Below are 18,341 nucleotides of genomic sequence, written 5' to 3'. Positions count from 1 at the left end.
CCTGTCTGACTGGCACATGCTCCTGGGCTGCAGCATCGCAGAGATCATGCCACACTATGACTACTCACCACACTGGCTACTGTAAATGGCCCTTGAGTTCCACCATCCCTTGTTACATCTGTCATTGTGAACTTAACTTACTAGTTTTAGTAAAAATACTAGACTTACTATTTTCATTGCGATTACACTATAAACATACTTGGAAAATAGTGCAAATAATTTGCATAATGTGGCAATAAACATAGTATAACTGACATACACCTGTGATACCAGCGTAAGCTTAGTTCTGCATGTGCTGCTTTCCTAACTAACAGGGGATCTTTAGTTCTAAAGGTCCGCAACACTGTAAATGCTCCCAGAAGATTTATTGGCTGCATTCTGGGAGCATTTACAGTGTTGCGGACCTTTATTTTCTTTTCAGTTATTCTACGTTTGGTCCAGCACCTGTGCCACTGATGTGCGTGCATTCTTTGACTTTCTGATCTTTAGTTCTAAGCCTGACCTGGATGATTGAGAATCATCACAGACATGCAGTGGATAATGGGAATACCTTAACCTTGAACTTGGAACAGCACACAGGGGGTTATACTAAGAAGCTGCCTCAGTAGTAAACCAGGTTGAGTTAACCTTGTGGTAAAGGTAAATCATCCAATAGCAGAGACTGGAATCCTAATTTTCTTAACTAAATGATGCCTGCAGGTACATCTATTAGCAGGTTTACCACTTCCTCTATGTTAACTAAGCCTGGTTTAACGTTTACCATGGTCTTATGGTGCAGCTCAAAGTCAGCTCAACCGCGGCGGTTGCCATGGATGTAGAACTTCCACTTCAACTGTCAGGAACGGCAGCTGAAATGTCCAGGTAGGATAAGTGCCATCTCCTACTAGAATGATTTTGGACTGGAATGCACCATTAGTATAGTCTCTGCTTAGACAGTTTGGCGAGCTTTCTTTGCTAAATTCGTTAACGTGTGTCACCAGCACCTTAATGGTCAAAACAAATAGTGGATACAAATCTGATAGCATGGGGGAGAGGAGGAGGATTACATGGATGGCACTGTGCTTTCATATCCATATCTGTTCTTAGACTTTTAGACTGGCACATCAAAACGCCCAAGAACAAAGTAATAAAGACAACAACAAGCAAGCTGCACAGATATGCACTGTAGACATAAGAGACTTTTCAATACAAAAACGGACCAGTACATCACAGTGGGCTGTTGTGAGAACTAGGGCTGCACAATTAATCGAAAATAATCGAAAATCGTGATAAAATCGTGAAATCGAAGTCATGATTTCAATCGTGATTTAATCGTGGCAATAGTGACCTACCTTTGAGAGCGTCCTTGAAGCCAGAACATACTGACAGGCTGGTGTTTCTGGCCAGAAATCTGTCCACCTAAGTTTCATGCTTTTGCCTTTACATAATTATTACAATTCATTTTATTTTGCTCATCCTGTAGATAATTCATTCTTGGTTATATTTCATCTTGTTATAATTTTCAAAAAAATCTGCAAAAGATCAATAATCGTGATTAATAATAACCAAATTAACCAAAATAATCGTGATTATGATTTTTTCCATAATTGTGCAGCCCAAGTGAGAACAAAACAAGACGAAGACCACCATCTTCAGATATTGAGAATCCATCACAGAAGAATAAGAACATAGTGCACACAAAAAAGATACTACCGGTAAAAAATCAAACAAATAGACAACATAATCAAGGCTTGAGGGTGCAAAATGCAAATAAAAATGTTTGTGAAGAGCTAATTACATTACATTACAGTTATCTTTCCGCGCCATCCCCTGCAAGAGAGAAAGGCTACGAAGGCCATTTGTCCGCAGAGAGCCATCCAGCTGTTTTAGGGTGGTTGACGTTTAAGGGCGTAATGCAAAAAAAAAAAGAAAAAAGTTTTTCCAATTCCTGAAAAAAACGATGGGAAAAATTGGAGTATTGAACATAGTGGTCCGTGGAATTTCGCCTATTTTTTGACATTTTTGGGAAAATGTGGCCTGCGGTGTGACATCCTTGGTGTGACATTTCTGTAAGATACCATAAAATTATTAATATTCAAAGATATTACCCATGCTCTTTGTACTATTGTTCCTTTAACCCCCACCCCCCCCACACACTACTACCCACCCGCACCCCCAACCCCACCCACACACGCCTATGCATTGTACAGGCAGATTACTGTGATTTCACTGCATGGTTTCACTGTATTACTTTTGATAATTGTGTGAATGTGACAAATAAATCTCCTGGTATCTCCTAGACTTTAAAAAGTCTCAGCCTTGTTCATTACTCAAAACCGCAGTCATGGGTTAGACTGCTGACCTGACTGTGTTTAACATTGAAGTCAATGGCAGTGGCATTGCATGAGGGTTATGAAAGCCCAGATATCATTGATGCTTAGCTGTCAGCTGTTTTTTGTTCTTTGATCTGGTGACCCACACTTCCCTCTTCATTATACCCCATAGATTTCCATACCAAGTTTTTCTATTTTTTTTTTTTTAAATCTAATTCTAATTTGCCAGACAGAACATTCCATTGACTTTCAATGGGGTTTCATTTCTGGCAAATTAGAATTAGATTTTTTTCTGTTCAGTTTTTCCTGTTTTCTGTTTTTACTTTCTCTTTTGACACTTCTCTCTCTAGCTGAGGTTGGTCAACTCTTGAGGCCAGGTTGTAAGCTTGGATACAAAAAGAAGCTTACAAGCCTTTATCATCCTCATGCATAACCTCTTGATAGAGCTCAGCTGATTGCAAAATACACAGCATTGTTAGCCTGCGTTCTGGGGAAGGGAAGTGGTCCCTGAGGTTCGTGCAAAGCGGAGGAAGTGGTTGTCCTAGAATCTATAGAACACTGAACCAGACTGACAGACTGTCAACTTATACAAACATATTAAAAAACAACAGTGGTGGCATTGAAATGCACATACGCGCCATCCCACAAAGCTTGTTATGGCAAAATATATCATCTTGTATTCCAGCCACACTGTGTAGCCCCTTAATGGACGCCGTACCTCCAGTGGCACTCTGTAATAGCCATTGAATAGTTAAGTACCATAGTACTACAATACTATGACATAACACAGGGCCTTTAGTAATGCTCTACTATGACTTGGTCATTGCCATTCTGGTAACAGCAAATTTAGAACGCTGTGTCTTAACAGGTTAAATGTCTTCAGCTGCATGTTGTTAGTAAGTAAGTAAGTATTAACCCACAATGGAAAAATGCATGTGTTGCAGCAGTAACACACATATAACTTGTGCAAATGTAGACAACATACAGACACAGGACCAAGAAGTTAAAACAATATATAAAAGGGAGATATAAAATAGAGATGTTATAAAAAAATAGAGATATTTCTGTCTAATAAAAAAACATGAAAAAATGAAAAACACAGAGGTAGTGCAGTGTTGGCATCATAAAAAGAAGAAAAATAGCAATAAAAAGGGAGTCACAGCAGCAGCATAGCATGTCATTCATCATAATCATCATCACCACCATCACCTTCATCACCATAGCTAACGCAGGGACTTGTTGTTATACCGTCTTACTGCAGTGGGGAGAAAGGACCTGCAGTACCTTTCTGTCTTAAACTTAGTTTGGGTGGAGGAGTCTGCTGCTCAGTGGGCTCAGCAGGGCTGCCACTGTTCCATGCAGGGCAGGGCTTTTTCTGAACGGGGAAATAGGGACGCTCCACCCTCATACATCCTTGGGTGCACCCTCATACTTCTTTTTTTTTTAAATATATAAATTACTTTTTGGAGCACCCCTAGTAAATTCCCCCCTTCACCCCCCGCAACCTGCCATGATGCTCCCTCATGCCAAAAATTCATAGAAAAAGCCCTGCAGGGGGTGGTTGATGTTGCCCAGGATTGATGACAGTTTTGTCATCACCCTCCTGCCACCCTCCACTTCCAGGTTACAGGTAGATGTTAATAAATAACTACCGTTATTATTAACAAATTATAAATAAACAAAAAATAGCCTAATCCAGCCAGCCCTACAGATAACAAAACCCAGTCAAGTGGCCAAACAGAGGGACAAGACCAGCTGGGGACCACTACTGCTGAAACAGCACAGCTGCTGCAGGTCGTATAGCCTATAACTATAATGGGGGCTATGCAACAGAACAGCACAGTCACTTACTACTATGCCTTGGAGCAGAAGAGGCTGCAGAGCCTTGAATAGGCCAATCAGTGCAGGAATGAATAATCAATATGACGCGACACAACACTCCTCAAGCCAATCAACCAGTAAGCTCTTTTGTCATTGGTGAACCCAAAAGCCATTCGACCTGCAAAACCTTTAGTCAATGGTGAACACAATAACACTAATCAGTGAACTCTTTTGTGACTGGCCGGTGACTCAGCGTGTGTGCGTGTGTGTGTGTGTGTGTGTGTGTGTGTGTGTGTGTGTGTGTGTGTGTGTGTGTGTGCGTGTGTGTGTGTGCGTGTGCGCGTCTGTGTGGTGGGCGGGATAGGAGCTTAATCAGATGACTCAGCCACACAGAAGACAAAAAGGGAAAAGGGGGAAAAGCGACAGAAAGAAAGATACAGCATGACAGATGACAACATGTAAACAATCATCCTTAATGGAACTAGGCACAGCGGTGCCAGAATGGAAAGGGGTTGCCAAGGTAACAGGGGTGTGATGCATGATGAGGCTCCTGTAGCTAGCAGTATTACAGTACAGGGTTGATCTGGCAGCGGTTACCAAACTTGTATCCCTGCGCACCCCCTTGTACATTTCAATAGAGCTCCTAAGTGGGTGACGACGAGTTGTATGCGCGGATTAGCATTTTCACAGAAATCCGGTTTCCAGGAATATATTTTTTAACATTGCGCTAACAAAAATATAAGACAAACGTTAACAGCCGTCATTCGCCTATCCCGACATCCTTTCCTTGGTAACAAATGGAGCAGCACAACAACACGTGTGTGTTTATCAACCTAAACATAACGATAATACATGTTGCTATACCTTGGCTACTCGTGAATTTTTGGGAACTACATCTCACATTCTCGCGTGAGCTATGGTCGCATGAGCAAACTTCTCCTCGATGGTAAGTTTTGAAAGTATACTACTAAACCAAGGCGATTGGAGTAATTGCAGTTATGGCACTATTTACGTTTTATTAAAAGAGTGTTACCAGGAGTGAAAAACAACCTGTATCAGAGCTTAGTTAGAAGTATTTCCAAAGTCTCGTACTAGGAAGGTTTGCCGTGGGTTACTATGGTCACAGCTCGTGAAATCTCCCTCCTGTAGTCTGCCAGTTTTCCGGGTTAAGCATATGATAGCAACATCGTATTTATGTCTGCGTTTCACACAAATATGATCAATCATGTCATCCCTACAGCCTATTTGTAATACCCTCGTCAGTTTGCGGCGATTCTCTAATCGCGTGTTTGCACACACACCTCATTTGAGACGGGTCCCCATTCCCCACGGTCGTCGCTGGGAACCGTAAAGTCCTTAAATGCTAACTAAAAATACTACAGTATGTTACATGTTTCCGGAGCTCTTTGTGGTTCGCCCACCCCCTAACAGTAGGGACACATAGGAGGCGAAGCGAAGAGAGGCGAAATTCAACCGTCATCAGGTCGTCGCAGCGAATCAAATGGAATGGAACAGATATGTTGTTGATTTGATTGGGCCGCGGCAGGCGAATTCGCTCCTCATTTGCATAACATTAAACTTTCTTTAATAATTTCGCTTCGTTTCGCTCCTGTTCGCTTGCCTTCGCCTCTCTCATAGGAATGAGTGGAGAAGTTGGCTTCGCTTGGCCAAATTCGCGTCTATGTGTCCCTACCGTAAGCAAATGTTTTGGTGTGCTGATGGCCATGCAAGTATGGCTTCATTGCGCTATGGGATAGAAAATCATGGCACATTATACAGTTGAGCAACAAATCTAGAAGTTATAAATTACTCTTTAGATGAACCCTTCCAGCAAACAATTCACCATGCAATAAAAAACTACCTGCTTACTGTATCAAAACACACATACACAACACGAACCCCTGTTTGGTAAACCCTGATGTAAGGAATCAGGCAGACACTGAGGGAATTGTAGTAGTTGCCAATAGCACTAATGACAGCTGCTTTGTAATGACGAACCTTCAGTCAGCATTTCTGCAGATGACCACACACACGCACGCACGCAACTGTCTATAAAATCCACACAGGTAGACACACACTGCTCCAGAACATTAGCTGTACATCAGCAGCTGCTGTGGAATCATCTGCTCTGCTTTTACATATCCCTATTTATTTTCATTAAGCAGGCTGAACTGCGTCTGTAGGCTATAGAAATAAACTGGCCTTGCCTTGCCTTGCATAGCATAGCTGTTCATCTGTGGAGTAAATCCCTGTCCTGCCTCTGTCTTCTTTAATCCCTGTGTGTCTATGCCAGATCACTGAATGCTGAGATCATGAATGACATCAGGAATAATCATATGATACCGCCTCTCTGGGGATGCAGAGACTTTTTACACATCACTTTCTCAAGACCCAATGTGCCATCACATCTTGATAGCATTGATATTTCGATAATAGAATTGGATTTAGTTTTTCTTGTTACAGTAAACAAGAAGCCAAAAAAAGTGTCCAATATAGGGTTGGGGTGGTATGGATTTTTCAAAATATTCTTGTGATTTTTGGAGTACACTGCTTTTTACATACAACATCCAATAACACATCACAACAACACAATTGTGACTATACATGCTCAGATCCCTGGTTAGGCATCACAGAAATATGCTCATGGTGGATTTAGTTGCTATGGTGCTAGGACTTCCTGCACATCCGTTTTGAGTGTATTATGGTGGACAGGACAAGCCCTCCTCCTCTAGACCCATAAAGCTGCATGTAAACACACGGTGCTATTAGGTGAGCAAACATGCCTCGCAGAGAGAGAGAGAGAGAGAGAGAGAGAGAGAGAGAGAGAGAGAGAGAGAGGGAGTGAGAGAGAGAGAGAGAGAGAGAGAGAGAGAGAGAGAGAAAGAGAGAGAGAGGAGAGAGAGAGAGAGAGAGAGAGAGAGAGAGAGTGAGTGAGTGAGTGAGTGAGTGAGTGAGTGAGTGAGTGAGTGAGTGTGTGTGTGTGTGTGTGTGTGTGTAAGATGGGACACACAATACAGTGAGGGAGAAGCATGAATGACCTGGCATGGTGTCAACAGCACAAGGTTTTCCTTATAATGACAAAGCCCATATTTATTCGTCCTGAGTAACCCCTCGAGGAAAAGGGCAGCAAGCTGTTTCAATGACCTCAGTAGACGCCTACTGTTCTCTCTCAGCAAACACAATGCCCAGCTAAGCAGCAGGCCAAATGTGAATAAGAATAATAATACGACAGCATCCCGATGTGTAGAAAACAAAGGTAGCTGAATGTGGTTGTGGTTCATTATTGAGTGGAGGGGACACGCGCGCGCGCACACACACACACACACACACACACACACACACACACACACACACACACACACACACACACACACACACACACACACACACACACACACACACACACACACACACACACACACACACACACACACACACACACATAGAATTACTGTGAACCAAAATGAGTACAAAGCTGAGGCAGTAAGCTTACCCTTTGTGTAGCAATTATGTGGCTACTTTTTCATGGAATGTAAGCTTACTTCATCATTTGATAGTCATACCATATTGTACCTTAGAGGATAGGTACATAATTGTTCTGCACAACAGTAGGCTACTGCCAATGTGACAAGCTCAACATTTCCCACATGTAGTAAAACTGGTTGTGATAGAATGGAAAAAAACACAATTTCACAATTCCCAAAAGCACAGCGCTTTCGCCTATGATGGCCAAATGATACCACCATACACCACGAGCCGTACATGTGGAGGAAAAACACTATTTCACAATTTTCGAAAGAGGTGTCTTCACACATGACTGCCATGTGCACCTAGTTAAAACAAAGTATAAGGACTACTGCTGTGAAGACACAGATGGCAAAGTAGTGAATTGATTCAGAAGAGGATGTTAAGGTGTCCAAGGCCCTCTGCACACCGCTTCCAAGTTCCAACAGCACTGCGGAGCACTAACTCATGCTTATTGGTTCCCAAAATGGGGGTTAACCCCCCGTACACAATGTCACCACAGCAGAGCATGGATAATCAATCGCAAAATTAATGTCATTATTCGGCAGCTGACATTCACGGACATTGGCGCGGGTGTGCGGGGTTGTATTGAAAACAGTGGAATGATATTGAACATTGACCGAGCAGTGCTCCACACTCTGTCAGAACCAGTGTGCGAGGCCTTAACGGTACACGTTACCTACATACTGTACAGTTCATAGGCTGCAGAAGACATACCCATCACAGCAGTCAGTGGTGTCATGTGATCCAGAATGCTGAAGACCCGAGATCTGACTACTCTGCAGCTGAGAGAGAGAGAGGCATCTCAAACATGGGTGAGACGACACCCTTCACAGGGCCAGCACAGTCAGAAGACACCAGAGAGTGACAGTGGGAGTGAGAAAGAGAGGGAAAGGGTTCCCCTTACACCGCTATCAGCTTCCAGACAAACGCTCGAGTCAACATACCACTGATGGAGATCAATAGGCATGTAATATGATCGCACATACAATTGCCAAAGTAAGATAAAGTGAACACGTGAACACGTGAACACACACACACACACACACACACACACACACACACACACACACACACACACACACACACACACACACACACACACACACACACACACACCTTAAATGTCTTGTAAGACAGGGTCAGATGATTAATTAAACAGGAGTAGGAGGCAATTACTTGCAGTTACTAGAAAGGGGTGAGATAGGAAGCCTGTGCCAACTCAAGCAGCCGATTGGGCTGGAAGGAAATAAGACATTGAGATTGAAATTGGATCACCCGAAACTGTTTGCCATTTGCCAGAGCGTGGTCATCTTTGACACAACTTCCGTCTGGTTCAGTTTAGCTTAGTGAAATAACAAGGTTCACACAGACGTAGGATGTGTGCAACTAGTCAAACTCTCCAAAAAGCAAAGTGGTTTCCGACAGACCAACTGTCAATGTTGTGTGGGTCCCTAGTGTACGTGAATGAAAATACCATTTATTACAGCTTGGGCTAATTTTCTCCAAACCACTTTGATGTGTTTATGACCGATTCCCTTCTTATTCTCTGAAGTTATAACCTAACTTGATTTCTTTTGGCACGTCTGTACAGTATGACCTCTCATATGACATTTCATTTCATTACTGGAGAGGTTAATTATCTACCACAAGCAGCACATCTGCCATGACAGCCATAGCAAGCCACTTGCTAACACATAGCTAATACACACACACTCAAACACAGACACACACTATACAAATGCAATGACACATATTCCCAATCAACTGGCCTATGGGTTTGTCATGTGAGTAGGTCTAAGTTACATCTGTAAATAGTGATCAAGAGACCAAAGACATCAAAGAGGTCAAAAGACTTACTACTGCAAAAAACTATTACATTACTACTGCAAAAACTGCAATGCTATGATCAGAAGAGTTTTGACTATCATGTGATAAAGCTCTCAGTTTAGCACAGAGCCTTAGACAGCCTGGGTTATTTCATTTTGTAGGTCCTTCACCAAAGATTGTGAAATGATGAACTGAATGTTGCACATTTTGTAACGGAAAAAAATGTTGAAAATGTTGAAAGGATGCCAAGCTGGAGCCTGAGATACCAGCAAGGTGCAAGAGTCAGCTGACACGATGACAGCACAAACATATTTGTGCCCTGAGTACAACAGCCAGATACACAAGCATTTTTACAACAAAACAAAACAACACAATATAGTCAGCAAATGAAGTAGAACCCAACACTCATGATGTGTGACCATGAAGTCACAAGGTACTGTTTGATTTTAAAAATGCAGTAAAATATACACAGATAAACACCCTATGTAGTCACACATCATCACACAACGTCATGGATGCATTTTCAGATTGGACAACAGACAAATCCTGAATACTTGAAAATAGGATCTTAACAAAACTCACTAAGCGCTCTGATGTAGTTAGTAGGTTTATCGGGAGTGCTGAGATAAATCACCCTCCCAAACCCAAAATGTCACCTACCTTCTGAGAAAACCATGATGAAATCTCTCTCTCACGCGCACATACACACACGCACGCACTGCACTACGCACGCACGCACGCACGCACTGCACTGCACTGCACTGCACTACACTACACTACACACACACACACACACACACACACACACACACACACACACACACACACACACACACACACACACACACACACACACACACACACACACACACCAGTGTCCCTTATACCCTAATGAAGTATGACCTCAACAAGCACATGACATGATGCATTATGTCTGTCTTCACCTGACAATTACACCACATGGGGACAACGACACATAAGACATAATAAACAACACCCATCATCAGTTAGCAATACTGCAAAGACCCATCAGTGTCTCCGGATACGGTCTGCTCCAATATTGCTGAAGTGGATGCATACATACACAACTGAATCGTGATGAGTTTGCTCTTGCCAAGAGCTGATGGATGGCAAAACAGACACCGTCTTCGTCTGATGACGAACCCTGTCGCCCTGCTACTACCCCCCACCACGCGTATACCATGATAATTCACCTGTCATTACCAAACCCTTGTGAAGCTATTATAATGGAAAGTTAATGTTCCTAGCGTTCTTCGAAAGTATAATGCAACCCAACTGTCACATATTCCTTTGAAGATTCACATGACCAGTGAACAGAGATTATTGTTCATTTAAAAGGGATTAAGTAGTAAGGTTGGGGTTTCTCCTCATCCGGCATAGACCAGACCAGAGTCAGACCCATAGCTCAACAACATAACATTTCCACAACCCAAAAGTGATGGGACAATATGATATCAAAACTGAAACTGATTGTCGTTTGCCTGCGCACTTCAGCTGAACAAGAGTTGAATCGCATGATCTAGCACTGGTCCCTTGCAACAATAGTAGACTGGTAGGAATTAAGGCGGCTAATCTCTGCTCGAACAACTCATTCAGCATCCATGTTGGTTAGCTAGCGAGCCAAAGTTAGCAAGCACCGGGTACTGTTCTCATTTACAGCCTATGGAGTTGGAGTTGGTGTAGCTCTGGCTAACGTTAGCATCCTTAATCCAAGGACAGCTAAACAGAAAGCTAACGCTAACATGTGAGAGTATTAAGACATAGCGGTAGAGTTACTTATTATTGTGAGCGAATGCACCTGCTTACCGTTTGCTTGGTATCCTGTTGTGTCTGTTCTGTGTCAGCGTGGATTATCAGTAAACTAAACAAACTAGCTAACTATTCTTCCATTCCATGAAGGAGCACTCAGTCATTCGTGATACCTATCCTCGCCAACAGCGCGTTCAGTTTGTCCAATCCCCGTCCAATCCGAATCAAATCGCCGGGGAACTTGCCCCCTCCGTACTGACGTAAGGAACCCTTCAGAAATGACGCAAACTCGTCACATACGTTGTACCAGTTTAATGATAGTGTAATAAACATGTCGGACTCCTATCTAAAGGCTACCCATGTAAATACATTGCATTGGCAAAAAGATACTTTAAAAAGGGTAGCCTTTAATTTTAATCTTAACATTTGGTGGTGGCTTATTCCAGTAAAACTTTGTGTCACCCCAACATGTTTTAAGGAGAAATGTTTAGGCCTACTGTGTAGGGCAGGGGTGGTGGGGAACCTTTTTCATTCGAGGGGCCACTTCAAATTTATCTGAGGGCCGTAAAAGTCCTCCAAGGGCTGTACTACTAACACAAACCAGGATTTCCCCCTGCACTTTAGGCCTTTGTTGAAGGTAGCCACCTTTAAAACAGACCCTGCCTTCTCTAGGTCCCCTGAATATAACTTAATTGTATTGCAAATGTATTTTCTAAGATTCCATTACAAAATATGTCATATTTCATGTGAAGCTGCATAACATTAAAATAACATCGGGGGCCGGATAAAACGGCCCTCGACACATAGGTTCCCCATCCCTGGTGTAGGGCCTTGTCAATCATAAATTTTATTCAGTGCCTGTAGCCTACATCATAGCCTACTGTCCTCTGGAGTGAAAGTTGATATCATATGAAATATATGATGAGAAAGAGTGTAGCCTGTTTGATTAGTAGCAGGCCTGCCTTATTAGGCAGAGGGGGGCTAAGGTCCAGGGCCAAGACAAATGGAACTGTTTTTGGTGTTCCAAAACAAATTATGCCCAGGGGTGCACCTTCTCTTCAATCGTTCTCCATCTAAGATCAGGGCTGCTAACAGATTTGGCTGGGCTCAGGACAAAGTCATCTGAAAGGGCCCCAAATCCAGTACCCTGGGCCTGGGACAAGTGGCCCCTTTGCCCATCCCCCGTCAGCTGCACACTGCACACAACGAAATTGCATTTTATGCCTCACCCGTGCAAGGGGGCAGCCCCCAATGGCGCCCCAAGGGAGCAGTGCGGCGGGACAGTACGATGCTTAGGTTACCTCAGTCATGGCGGAGGATGGGGGAGAGCACTGGTTAATTTACTACCCCCACCAACCTGGCAGGTTGGGAGCTGAACTGGCAATCTTAGGGGCTACAAGTCTGATGCCCTAACCACTTACCCATGACTGCCCAGTGTGTGTGCAGACATGGAATACTCTTTGGATATTCTATCACCACCTCAGTCCACACAAGTCGTCATTTGATCATAGTAAAAATATCAAATGTCCATCATAACGACATTACAGCTGTGGTTCCCAAACATTTATGGTCCAGGATCCCATTTTTGATGTCCCAAATTTGTGGGAACCCCATTCACATTTTTTCCTGCAACCGGAAAAAACATGACTGAGCAAACTTTGAACAATTTCAACTTTCATAGATGTGAGATCTTCAAGATTCTCACATCTATGACGTCACTGTGCCTCTTCCATGGAACTGGACTGGACTGGACTGGACTGGACACACACACACACACACACACACACACACACACACACACACACACACACACACACACACACACACACACACACACACACACACACACGCGCACCTTCAAGATTTCACATTTCTAATATCGCAACATATTAGACAATAAAGCTTTTGAATCTTGAAAGACTGATGACAAAACAAAACATTTGACCAACTATTTTTTTCTGTATTTGACTTGGATCACTTTTAAAGTCTTTTTGCCCCTTTTTTCTTCATTGGCCTGCACAAAAGTTCCAATGTGCCTGACTAGTTTGCACACAAATAGCAAATAAAGAACTTTGAACTTTGAGCTGAATGGCCATTATAAACCATCATCACTAGTGATCTGTTTTCCTGTGATTTGTTTGTTTGCAGAATGTCAATGAGTTGTTGGAATTCCAAGAGAAGCTCACATCCCTCAGTCAGTGCTTCATTTGTCAAAAGGATATTTGGGGACAAATAGTTGAACTAAGAAGGAAAGGGACAAAAAGCATCAGACCAGATGAATGAAAAATGTCAATCAAAACTGCTAAAATTCTAATTCAGTGTTAAATGAGGGGTTCTGTTGAAATCAAACTATAATTGCAGATAATATTGTTCAGGGGCAAAGCACAACCAACAATTAATTCAGGTAAAATTGAGGACAAATGATTAAATGATTCAAGTACGGAGATGGGCTGCATGTTTGTCAGAAGAAGGCCACTATAAAAAACGCACAAGCTTTCTTGCTAACAAGATACAAAATAGCATAACGACAAGCCTAAACATGTCTGGGACAACGTGATTTGGAAAATATTTTTGAAACTTTTGGAGAACAGTCAATTCAGCATGATGAAAGTTGAACAATCCCTGAAACATTGTGGTGGGTTGCTGATGGTAGGGATGTATGAGCTACAAATGCATTGGCATTTGATGGACATTCTAATATGACAATAATCTAAAAGACCAAATCGACCTGTCATCTACAGAAGAATATAATAGTGAAGTTTCTGGAGTGGCCTTACGTCTTTGGAGGAAAACTAAATTAGAAGTCCATAGACAATCCCTTAGGGATGAGATCTCCTCCTACAATAATGCGGTACGCTCAGAGAGAAAAGCATATTTTTCCAAAATCATAACAGACAACCAGCATAATGCGAAAGTTATTTTTTCCACTATTGACCACCTGCTTAATCCAACACATAGCAATAACAACCTAAATGCAGCATCACATGCCAAGTGCGAGGAATTTGCTAGATTTTTTAATAAAAAGATTGCAGACATTAGAGAAGGCATCCAAGGTGGAAACGCAGCAACCTCTGTCGCCCACTCAGGCGATACACCGAGGGGAGGGTTAAACCCCCCTAGGAGACCTGAGAGCTTCCAAAAGTTTTGTCCAATGACCTCTGTAAAATAGTCAGGGAAAGTAAGCAGTCTACCTGCAGCCTTGACGCGATCCCCACATATCTGCTAAAAAACATACTTGGTTGCTTAGCAGCACCTTTACTGCAAATTGTTAACACCTCTATGCTTACAGGCATTTTTCCAAGCTCATTCAAAACAGCCATGGTAAAGCCACTCCTAAAAAAGAAATTTTTACAAATACAAATTTAGATCAGAATTCTTTAAACAACTACAGACCTATATCAAACCTCCCCTTTATAAGCAAGGTACTAGAAAAAGTTGTATTTAAACAGCTTAATCAACATCTGGCTGGGAATGGTATCTTGGAAAAATTCCAATCAGGCTTTAGAGCCAACCATAGCACAGAAACAGCACTAACCAAAATAATAAGTGATCTTAGGCTCAGCACTGCCGCTAACAAAGTTTCAGCACTTATCCTCCTCGACCTCAGTGCAGCCTTTGACACGATAGACCACAACATACTAATTGACCGCCTTGAATCTTGGGTAGGACTGTCCGGCCACGTCTTAGAGTGGTTCAAAACATATATTACAGGAAGGCAGTTTTTTGTCACCATCGGAGAATACGTCTCCAACAAGTATGATGTGCCTTTTGGAGTTGCTCAGGGTAGTTGCTTGGGCCCTCTCCTCTTCTCTCTCTATATGTTGGCCCTGGGCTCCATCATCAGAGAGCACAATGTTGATTTTCATAGCTATGCCGATGACACTCAACTATATATCTCTGTCGAGCCTAGCCAAACCACTGCCATTCATGCCTTGACTAAATGCATGTCTGCCATCACAGATTGGATGAACAGTAACTTCCTAAAATTAAATGAGGATAAAACTGAAGTGTTGCTCATTGGGCCTAAGAAAAAACGTGCAAAACTCCACTCAAGCCTAGGTGACCTAAGCATGCACATTAAAGATAAGGTTACTAGCCTAAGTGTGGTCATTGACTCGGATTTGAGCTTTGAGCCTCACATCAACAAGATAACAAAATCTTCTTTTTTCCATCTTAGAAATGTCAACAAAGTGCGCGGCTTGGCCCCCCGACAAGACGCTGAGAAACTTATTCATGCCTTTGTCACCAGTAGGCTAGACCAGTTTTCCCCAACCTTTTTTGTCTCATGTACCCCCCAAGCCTTTTCGTTGTGCCACGAGTACCCCTAGTCATGTTTTACATCGCTTTTTCTATTCCAGTGTGACTATGCCCCATGCATTTCTTAAAATTACATTTTTCCAAGTACCCCCTTCAGTGTGCTCGCGTACCCCTAGTGGTACACGTACCCCTGGTTGGGAAACACTGGGCTAGACTACTGCAATGCTCTCTTCTCTGGTCTCCCAAAAAAATTAATTGACAAATTGCAACTCATTCAAAATTCTGCGGCAAGAATCCTAACAAGAACCAGAATGAGAGAGCACATCTCTCCTGTCTTGGCAGACCTGCACTGGTTACCTGTCTCATACAGAATCGACTTTAAGATTCTGCTCACAGTATTTAAAGCATTAAATGGACTTGCCCCTAGTTGTATCTCTGACATGCTCTCTTTTTATGCCCCTGCTCGAGCTCTCAGGTCCACTGATGCCAAGCTGCTAAGGACCCCCACCCCCCCCGCAAAAGAAGATCGGCGACGCCGCGTTTGCCTGCTATGCGCCCAAGAGATGGAACGCCCTCCCCATCGAGATCCGATCAGCCACCTCCGTCGACTCCTTCAAGAAGCAGCTGAAGACCCACCTCTTCATCCTTGCCAACTCCTAGCTGCCAAGGCGTCATAGTGTCCCAGCTGCCGCAGCGCCCTTACTACTCGCAACCAGCCCTGGCAGGGGGCTCCCCTAGGTGGCCGCTGGTCTCTGCCTGAGGTTTCTTCCTGACTATAGGGTTTTTTTCTCAGACCTCGCTGAGCTTTTTTTTCCCCCTTACAAACTATGAATCAAGCGAAAGGGAGTTTTTCCTCACCCCTGATGCCACCAGGGGCCGCACCTGAGCGCCCAATCTCTGTGTGACTATCTATGACTTATGATACGCCCAGCCACTATGGACCTTACGCATCTAAGAATCCTGGTCCTAACCTACGTCGACCTTATGACTCTACAATCTCTGTCTATCTCTTCTTCCTCTGCCTTCCTGCTATTTCTGCCTCTCCTCTATACCTCTCCTTTTAAATCCATCTCTAACAATGTTTTTTTTTCCCATTTGTTAAGCACTTTGAGTTACATGCCTTGTATGACACAGTGCTATACAAATACAATTATTATTATTATATTATTATTACAATATGCCATAAAAATCACACTTAGCTGACGCTTTTAAAAGTGAAAGCCCACCTGGGAAACTCCATCTTCCATTGTCATTGTGACATATCACTCTAGGCCACACAAGTGCACACAACAAAATTGCGTTTATGCCTCACCCATGCAAGGGGGCATGCCTCATTGGCGGCCCAAGGGAGCAGTGCAGCGGGACGGCGGTACCATGCTCAGGGTGCCTCAGTCATGGAGGAGGATGGCGGAGAGCACTGGTTAATTAGTCCCCCCTGGCGGGTCGGGACTCGAACTGGCAACCTACAGTATGGGCTACAAGTCTGACGCCCTAACCGCTCTTCTCCACTTTTTGAAGCCCTAACTGCTTACCCAGGACTTATCTTATCCAAAGCGACTTGTAGTTATTTACAGGGTATTGTTTACCATCCCTGGAGCAATATGGGTTTAGGTGCCTTGCTCAAGAGCACTTCAGAGAGAAGTAAGATTCGAACCGGCAACTCTCTGATCTTAAGACCACCTCCCTAACCGGCCACTGCCATCTTACTTTCTTTACCTCCATAGAGACACTCTAGGGCAGGGGTGGGGAACCTTTTCCATTCGAAGGGCCACTTCAAATTCGTCCGAGGGCCGTACTATGGCCACAAATCAGGATTTCTACATGCAATTTAGGGCTATATTGAAGGTAGACACCTTTAAAACAGAACCCACCTTCTCTCGGTCCCCTAAATATAACTTAATTGTATTGGAAGTATAATTTCCAAGATTCCTTTACAAAATATGTCATACTTCATGCGAACGGCCCTCGGGACGTAGGTTCCCCACCCATGCTCTAGGGAGACGTCAAACAGGTCAGGCAAGGCTACCAAAGGTATTACTGGACTCAAAGCCAATCTGCCAGGAAATAAAGAGCCTCATCCACAACTAACAAAAAATATTTCAAGCAATCATTGATGTTAAAAGGGGCAGCAGTAGACAGCATAAAAAAATAGTAAAAGTTCTGATCAGGGTCGTTTGGGCAGTTTGGGTGTTGATTTTAAACAGAGGTGGAACGTAACTAAGTATTTTTACTTCGTTACTGTACTTAAGTGTTTTTTTCTGGAATTTGTACTTACTTGAGTGAAAATAAAAATGCAGACTTTTACTTTTACTCAGTTAAATTTTTTGACAATTACTTGTACTTTCTACTCCTTACATTTCTAGAAGAAGACTTCGCTACTAGTTACATTATGTATCTGTAGCCTCAGCTGCAGGCAGGGAGGAGGGACCAAGCCACTCTTCCAAACGGACACCCAGACAGAAAAGATACTTTAAAAAACATTAACATGACTCCATAGTCATGTTCAAATAGAACCGAAAACCATTGCAGAAACTTTTTCCTATTGGATCAAGTAGGCAGACATGGAGAAAGACAGCCATTGCGTGAGTAGGCCTACTTGTACTTTTGTACTCAAAAAGTACAATTAAAAGTTAGAACTTAGGACTTTTATTTAAGTACATTTTTGGTATACAACTTTTACTTTGACTTGAGTAATTTTTTCGCAGGGTACTTCTACTTTTACTTAAGTACACAACTTCAGTACTTCTTCCACCTCTGATTTTAAAAGAGTAAACACAGGTTTGTCAACAAATGGCTTCAGCCCCAACAAGAAACAGCCAACAAAGT

At 42.9% G+C, this 18,341-nt stretch overlaps 1 protein-coding gene across 2 annotated transcripts in view; it reads right to left on the bottom strand.

Moving 5' to 3' along the window:
* Positions 1 to 18,341, bottom strand: part of dnajc5ab (DnaJ (Hsp40) homolog, subfamily C, member 5ab) — a 32,132-nt gene that overhangs the window by 11,423 nt on the left and 2,368 nt on the right. The window contains exon 1 of one of the 2 annotated variants that reach the window (XM_063209320.1): positions 11,316 to 11,456. The exons of the other annotated variant lie outside the window; for it this stretch is intronic. The gene's annotated coding sequence lies outside the window, so the exon portion shown is untranslated. Of the gene's footprint in view, positions 1 to 11,315; positions 11,457 to 18,341 lie in introns of those variants that run through there. 2 annotated transcript variants of the gene reach the window in all.

This window comes from Engraulis encrasicolus, chromosome 10 (assembly GCF_034702125.1).
Source record: "Engraulis encrasicolus isolate BLACKSEA-1 chromosome 10, IST_EnEncr_1.0, whole genome shotgun sequence".
Classification (NCBI taxonomy): domain Eukaryota; kingdom Metazoa; phylum Chordata; class Actinopteri; order Clupeiformes; family Engraulidae; genus Engraulis; species Engraulis encrasicolus.
This window is presented reverse-complemented; position numbering and strand designations above follow the sequence as displayed.